This window comes from Panthera onca, chromosome X (genome assembly GCF_046562875.1).
Source record: "Panthera onca isolate mPanOnc1 chromosome X, mPanOnc1 haplotype 2, whole genome shotgun sequence".
NCBI classification, from domain to species: Eukaryota; Metazoa; Chordata; class Mammalia; order Carnivora; family Felidae; genus Panthera; species Panthera onca.
The window spans coordinates 15551071-15558838 of record NC_138357.1 but is presented as its reverse complement, the minus strand read 5'-3'; the positions used below and the strand labels follow the sequence as shown (position 1 = coordinate 15558838).

At 46.3% G+C, this 7768-nt stretch overlaps 1 long non-coding RNA gene across 2 annotated transcripts; it reads left to right on the top strand.

Annotated features, from left to right (window-relative positions):
- Window positions 1-682: 682 nt before the first annotated feature.
- On the top strand, window positions 683-5987 carry LOC145713603 (uncharacterized). Of its 2 annotated transcripts, none has more exons than XR_014136643.1 (4): window positions 683-988; window positions 2342-2596; window positions 4533-4645; window positions 4831-5987. It is a non-coding gene; the product is annotated as an uncharacterized LOC145713603 (long non-coding RNA). The 2 variants fall into 2 exon arrangements; XR_014136642.1 differs by having other exon boundaries at window positions 685-988; window positions 4431-4645.
- Window positions 5988-7768: the final 1781 nt, after the last annotated feature.

The following is a 7768-nucleotide window of genomic DNA, read 5'->3' as shown; positions in this document are numbered from 1 at the left end:
GCCCCTCTGGGTCAGAAGACATCTTGACGTCAAAATCCTTGGTTGGAGGGGCACCTGGTTGGCTCAGTCGGTGGAGCGTGCAACTCTTGATATCAAGGTTGTGAGTTCAAGCCCCACGTTGGGCATAGAGATTACTTTAAAAAAAATCCTTGAGGATTAGATGTTGGATGAGATATAGATGTGCTCTGGTGGAAGCTGTTCTAAGTCTACACTTAGCAAGATGGCACCATTCACTGTGGGACATTGTGAAGGAGAAAAGTTCTCAACTCCGTTTATTGGCAGGTGAATGCTTGAGCCCCAGCGGATCTCAAAGGTTGTGGTAATTGTTTCCAGCTACCAACCTGTAGATAAAAATTAACATGGGTGCAGAGAATGGAGAGGAACATACAGCTCATTTCTAATTAGTACTCATAGGCACTTTGGGGACACTCTCACCTTCCTTTTACTTTGCAGTCTTAAGTGGAACTGTGGAAACATTCTATTTTTGCCATGACATTTGTACTAACAGTGTATCACAGGGGTCCCTCTACACCAGTAACTCTACTTTGGGACCAAAATGTATTTAACTACTAATCCCAAATCCTTTGATACAGCCCTTCTCCTCCTCACCCCACCCCTACCGTGGTCCCTGACATCTTACCATTTAATTGAATCTCTTCATCTCCTTCTGTACCCTCCCCTCTGCCAGGAAAAAGAAATGCTTCCTGCCCCTGGCATTTCCTTAATTGTATGCAGACATGGTTGGATGTTCTTTGCGAGGCTGCTGAGTCAGAAGCCTGGACGGGCCAGCTGCAGTCTTAATGAACTGACTCAGGAAGGAAGTGCTTACAGAGATGGTGTACCGTGCAGTCAGTGGGTGGGAGCAAATGTCGGCTAGAAGACCTGAGCCTTGTGAAGGGGCGGCCTGATTCCCGGGGAAGAGCATTGGCTGGAAGTCTGGAAGCCTGGGCTAGTCTCTGCTCTGCCACTAACTTGCCGCATGACTTTGGTAAGTCGTCCCCTCTCTCCGAGCCTCAATTTCCCCATTTATGAAACCATGGGGCCGGCCCCAGGTGATCCTGTGGGAGCACCAGAGGTTCTCTGAGTGAGGTCCCCACCAAGAAGACAGTCTCCTGTGAGGATATTAGGAAATGAGTGGGGAGCAGAAGTGCTGTTTCAGAAAGAGCCCCAGGAGTGAACCACAGGACGGGGCAGAGGGACTGCTGGAGCCCAGGGTCGGGACTAAAGAGGGCAGCCAGGAGAGTAGTAGTTAGAAGTTGGGGAGAGACAGAATGAGAAAGACAGGAGAGAACCCTGAACCTGTGAAGTCAAGAAGAAGGATTGGGTAGGGGTAAATTAAGAGGGGCCCAAGGAAAGGCTGTGTGGCGGGGGGGTCTCGGTGCATAGGAGCTTGGGGCCAGCCTACCAGGGCTCTGGAGCTCTAAGGGAGGTACAGAAGGCAAGCTGAGACCAGAACAAAGGAGGTTAAAAATGGGCTTCAACCACACAGACAAGCCTTATATGTTCATATCAGGCTGATTTCTAAAGGAAAACGGGTGCCAATAATATACCCACCCAGGGAGTACTTGATCCCTGATCTTCACTCTGGAGCAGAGGGGACTTTGTCTACCCATAAAGCCCTAATAGCCTGTGCTCCACCTTAAGGGCCCATTGGAAGAAGCTGGGGTGCTATGCAGAGCCCGGAGCAAGGCTTTGGTCCCAAGCATGCAGCCTCACGAGAAGAAAGATGCTCGGTCTCCGGGTCTTTGCGTGTGTTATTTCCTGTACCTGGAGGGCACCCAGAAAATTCCCTCAGGGTTCTAACATTACCTCCTCCAGGAACCTTCCCCGGCCCTCTCACACTTCACCCCCACTCCTCCTGCGTGCTCCCACAACCCCATCTACTTGCCTTGTTCTGATGCTTCCCCAGCGCACTGTGGTTGACTCCTTGCTTTCCTATCTCCTTAACTAGTAGCTCTTTCTTCTTCGTTTTAGTTCCCCAGACCTATCAGAGAGCCCAGCGCTTGCTAAGTGCTGAGCCAATATTTGCTACATGGATGTTGACCACTTGGTGTCAGCCACAAGGCACCTCAGGCAGTCCTGCCATAGGAGACATCAATGGGAAGACCTTTGTGAATTATACGGAAAGAGTCCATGGGACTTGTGTCTTTCTGTTAGACGCACAGCAGGAGGTGTTAAACTCATACGAGGGACGCAGCAGCTTCCAAAAGCCCAGCTGTGACTAGAAATTTCTTCTAGAATTTTCCTTGTGCTGGTTGGGGGTGGGGAGCACAGCGGGGAGTGAGGGGACAGAATCCTGCATCCAGAGCACAACTCTGAAGGGTTTTTTTTTTTTCCTTAGAGCCAGAAAAAGAGGGATCACTCACCCATTCTCCATCAGATACTAAGCTGCTGACTGCCTCAAGGACGAACTTCTCTCCCTTGTCTTTCCAGGCTCGGCCAGATAGGTAGAGAGAACATGGACGAACATTTACCGTGTCAGGCATGGAGCAGATTGCCTTATATAATTTTCTCGTCTAATTCTCAGGACCACCCTCTGAAGCAGGAACTATTGTTACCTCTGCTTCATAGACAAAGCGACGTAAGGAACCAAAAGGTTAAATAGTTTACCCAAGATGCCACAGCAAGCAGAGTAGTCTGTAATGTCTGCTACCGAATTCTGGCTATTCCCACCCCCCATATCCACCCCTCAGAAGGATTGTTACACTTAAAGACCCCTAGTCAGGTTAATGGCATTAGTATTTTCAAGCAATTGTTTTAAATGACCACGTTCTATATTTTTGTTGTTTTAAATGATCACGTTCTATGTTTTTGAAAGATGCTAGCAACAAAGAGGACATATGGGTGGCAAATGAGCACATACAAAGATGTTCAACATCACTAGCCATCGGGCAAATACAAATCAAAATTCTGATGAGATAATATTACAGACCTATTAGATAAATAATACAGATGGTACCGAGTGCTAGCAAGGATAAGAAGCAACTAGAACTCCCGGCCAGAGCTATCTTTGGTGACAGAAGGCAGCACAGCGGTTACCTTTGTGAGAAGTAGAGGTGACTGAGAAGGGGGGTTTCAGAGGTAAAGGTCTACATCTGGGTGATGATTCCGACGGGCGTGTTCACTTCATGAAAATTCATTAAGCTTATGAGTTGTGTGCTTTTCTGTCTGTAAAGGTTTATTTAAGTAAAAAGTTTATGGAAAAGTAAATTATTACGGGGGCACCTGGGTGGCTCAGTCGGTTAGGCGTCCGACTTCGGCTCAGGTCATGATCTCCCGGCTTGTGGGTTCGAGCCCCGCGTCGGGCTCTGTGCTGATGGCTCGGAGCCTGGAGCCTGCTTCGGATTCTGTGTCTCCCTCTCTGTCTGCCCCTTCCACACCTGTGCTCTATCTCTGTCTCTCAAAAACAAATAAATGTAAAAAAAATTTTTTTTAATAAAAAAATAAAAAAATTTTTTTTTAAAAACTAAGTTATTACAAAAGCAAAATACGTTCATTGTAAACATCATGCCAGCCTCCAGTTCTACTCCCCAGTGGCAATCGGTGTTACCTGTGTTCCTTTTCCACCTAGGCATATAGATAAATATAGCTTTATTTTTCTTACACAAATGGGGCACGGAGGTAAAGTGCCTCCCAAGTCAGAAACAAGGAGCAAGAATTTGCCAACAAAATTCACTTTGGGGATCTGGGATGGAGATAAGCAGCTGGTAAGAAGAGAGATTGAGGATTACGGTCACGCTGGCAAAACTAATACCTACAACCAGGCCAACCTTCCAAGTATCCCTGCCCCCAACATCATTTGTCAATGCTGACTATCCCGAACCCCCTCCTGCCTTACTCCTCCTGAGCCTTTGGAGTGTCAGAGTCAATATAGTCAACTAGAAGATGGCTGCACAATGAAGAAGGATAGGAGGTTCTGGATTAGAAAAGCCAAGGACAGTAGATGGATGTTGAACGCTGGGATTTGTCAGTGGAGTGCTAGAAGCCAGGATACAAAGTGATGGCAGGGATCTCTCCTCCTAGGGAAGCTTCTCTGATATTCTTTCTATTCCAGCCCCCTGGCTGGGTAGGTACTCCTCCTTAATGTTCCCACAGCAGTCTGTGTTCCCCTCTACTGTGACACTTCTCACTTTGTTTTATGTTTGTCTGCTCCTGTACTGGTTGGCTTCTCTGAACTGGGAGCTCCTGGCAAGGTAGGGACCACCATTATTTTATTTTATTTTATAGAGAGAGAGAGCACGAGGCGGGGAGAGGAGCAGAGGGAGAGAGAGAGAATCTTAAGCAGGCTCCATGCTCCGGGCAGAGCCCGATGCAGGGCTCAATCCCACGACGCTGGGATCACGATCTGAGCTGAAATCAAGAGTCAGACGCTCAACTGACTGAGCCACCCAGGCGCCCTGGCGCTATCATCTCTATCCTTGTCTCCCCAGCATCCGGTTCAGCACCTGGCCCGCAGCAGACAGTGAATGTTGATTTGAGCAAATGAACTAATAGAAAGAAATGTCTCCTGTAATTGCTTCTTACCAATCTAGCCAACAACGGCAGCGTTGTGGATGGAGGCACCAGAGAACACATCATCTCTGGCTTTTTGCTGCAGATCTACATGGAGAATCACACATGGGGCAACAAAGATTCTCAAGGCCAGGTAGGGCTTTGCATTGGAAGCTTGAAATAATTTGCTATGCGTTGATAACGGAAATTTTCATTTTCCATTGGCTGATAGAAAATTAACCATGACTTTTAAATTATCTTCCTTTTAGTGTGATGTGTTTAGGTCAACATGTTGATTGTTTAATGTTTTAAAAAGTGTGATTTCTTTTTGCCTTCCAGATCTCGCAGAAATGTCTGAAAGGAAACTGTAAAAAATGAATATGTACGGGTTTGTTGTTGTTGTTGTTGTTGCAACATTGTCTAATATCATATGACTGGAAACAACCTAAATGTTCGTCAATAGGGAACTAGTTAAATAAGTTATGGTATATCATCATACAGTGGAATACTATGCAGTTGTAAAAAACAAAAAGAAAGAAAGAAAGAATAAAAAAGCATTTGCTGACATGGAATGATCTCCAAAATATATTGTTAAATGAAAAAACAAAGATGTAGAACAATGTATTGTATACTACTGTGTGTAAGGGTGGAGGAGAATATCTGTGTACTTGCTTGAATGCATGTAAAAGCATCTCTGCAAGAGATCTAAGAGACTGACATCACTGGGTGACAATGGAGGACTGGGAGAAAGCAGTGGATGGGAGACTTTACGTTGCACATTCGTTCTCTTACGCCATTTACCTTTGTAACCATGTGAATGTATTATGTGGCCAAAAATAAATGTAAAAAGAATGAAATCACAGCAACCATGGGGAACAAGAAAAAGTGAAATAAATTTTGAGAAATCCGAACAAGTAAGAAAGCCAATGACTTTGGACTAGCAGACAGATGAGAGCATTGCACGGCAATGCAAGAACTCGGAGGCGAGAGTGGGTTTTCCCAAGGAAACATCAAGCTCAGAGACAGTAAATGCAAAGAGCAGGGGTAGGCTGAGAGGTAACCATCATGGTAACTCATTAAAGAGCTGCGGCAGAAACAGCTGGGACAGGTGGGCTCTTTCCCCCTTCTCCCTCTTCCCCCATGAACCCTTAGCAGCAGCATTTGGCCTTTGCCCTCAGGCTAAAGTTGCCCCAGGAGGGCTCTGGGGAGGGTGCTAAGACCTCCACGAAAGACAGGAAAAAGAAAACAAAAGAAAAACCAGCATCAGTCAAGAGTGAAACCCTCTACAGGGCTTCACCCCAGAGAAAAGCCCTCCTGGTTTCATCGGTTGTGGGGGTCCCTGGCCTTCCTGCCTCTCCACCCACATAACCTAAAGGGAAGCCTGCCTGTTGACAGGCTCTACCCACTGAAACAGAACCCGCAGCCAGCCCTCCCATTCCGGAGAAGGGTTTGTGGGGGGAAACAGATCAATGCAATTTGCAGAGGAAACCCATGCCGTCTGCCCATAAAAATGAGCATAGTTTTTCATTCATAAATATCACCAGACAACTAAGGGTCATCAGGCATTTGAGGAGAACCACCAACATGAAAGAGAAGAACCAAAATAAACGAGTGGAACTGACCCCAGAGGAAAGAAAGATAACTAAAGGAATAGAAGAAAACTTAAATATATTATGACTTCTATCGCCAGAGAAGCTCGCCAGTGCTATTTTATCAGATTAGATAGAATGTTGAACAACTCCCCTTTCTATGCCCTTAAAAAAAATTTAGTAGATTGGCAGAGATTCACTAATTCCTTGCCATGGGTCAGGAAGCAAGGGTTCTGAGCTCTGAGTTTTTAATGGTCTCTTTGCTCTAGGAGCCAATGGTAGGGAAATCAAATGAGTCAGTTATGAGGCAACGTGGCACATACAATGATAGATTAAGCACAGAAGATAGATTAAGACGGAGTAAACTTTCCACATTGTCTGCTGGGAGGGGATATTTCAGAAGGGGTGTCTCTTCCTCGACCTTAATGGATAAGGGCAGAGGGAGTCAGCATGAGCACAAGGAACAGCTTGAGCAGGAACAGCACGTTTAGGGGGATAAACCTGGCTTGACATGGCAGGGGACAGGTCGTGTTTTGGGCTAAGAATTGAGATGCCGTGCCCTAGGCTAGGGTTTTCCAGACATGTTCAGGGCAAAGAGTCCGTGTGAGGCCCTTTGTAGAACAAACAAAATGCTGATAACATTTAACTCTTTCATATGTACTGGAAATAATTTTCCTAGCAGAAACTATGACGGTGTTCTAGGTTATCAATATAAAATCACAACCACAAGCATACTCACACCAAAGACAAACTGTTGAGGTACGATCCATTGTTTTCTGAATTTTTCCCTTGGTACTTATTCGCGGCAATGCAGTCACTAGTTAGCAGGAGAGCGTCAGTAAAACAAGGGGACAGAGATTTAAGAAAAGCTGGCATAAGAAAAACTGACAAGTGACCCAACCTATTAACTTAATGCTCTCTGTGAATTCAGAAAAAGATGGCTATCATTTGACCTTGGTTGTAGGCACTTCTGCGCGCTCCAGAGATCTACGGATCTCTTGGAAACTAAGTTTAAGAATCACTTCTGGATGCATTAGGCAGCTGGAGAATTTTTTTAATGTGTACTTATTCTGAGAGAGAGGGAGGGAGAGAGAGAATCCCAAGCAGGCTCCACTCTGTCAACGCGGAGCCTGACGTGGGGCTTGAACCCATGAACCGGGAGATCATGACCTGAGCTGAAATCGAGAGTCGGACGCTTAACTGACTGAGCCACCCAGGCGTCCCTAGGCAGCCGAAGATTTTTAAAGGGGGTCAACACCAGGGCAAGGCCACTCTTTTTTGGAGGAGAGACGGGTGTGGGATGTCCTGACACAAAGGACAAATTGATACAGAATCAGAAATCAGAGACTAGAGCTCAAGTTTGGAAGTCGGAAAGGCAGCCAATTGTTGTAGAGGACCAGGCAGAAGAAGGACGAAAGAAAGAGGAGGCTTCCAGGATTGAAGGGCAAGCAAGCTATTCTGGAGCTAATCCCATCCATGTTGAACATGCCAGGGCACTGCCAATCTGTTTCCCTGGGTCTGGGGCACAGTCTGAGGGAGTCAGGTCAGATTAGATGAGATGGTCAGTTACAAGATTCAGAATTAACGTTCTGCTGGCAGTACGAAGGGTGGGTGGGGCAGGGCAGGAAGGGAAGCAAGGAGATACATTAGGAGAAGGCAAGTCAGTAATCTAGGAGAGAGGGGATGTG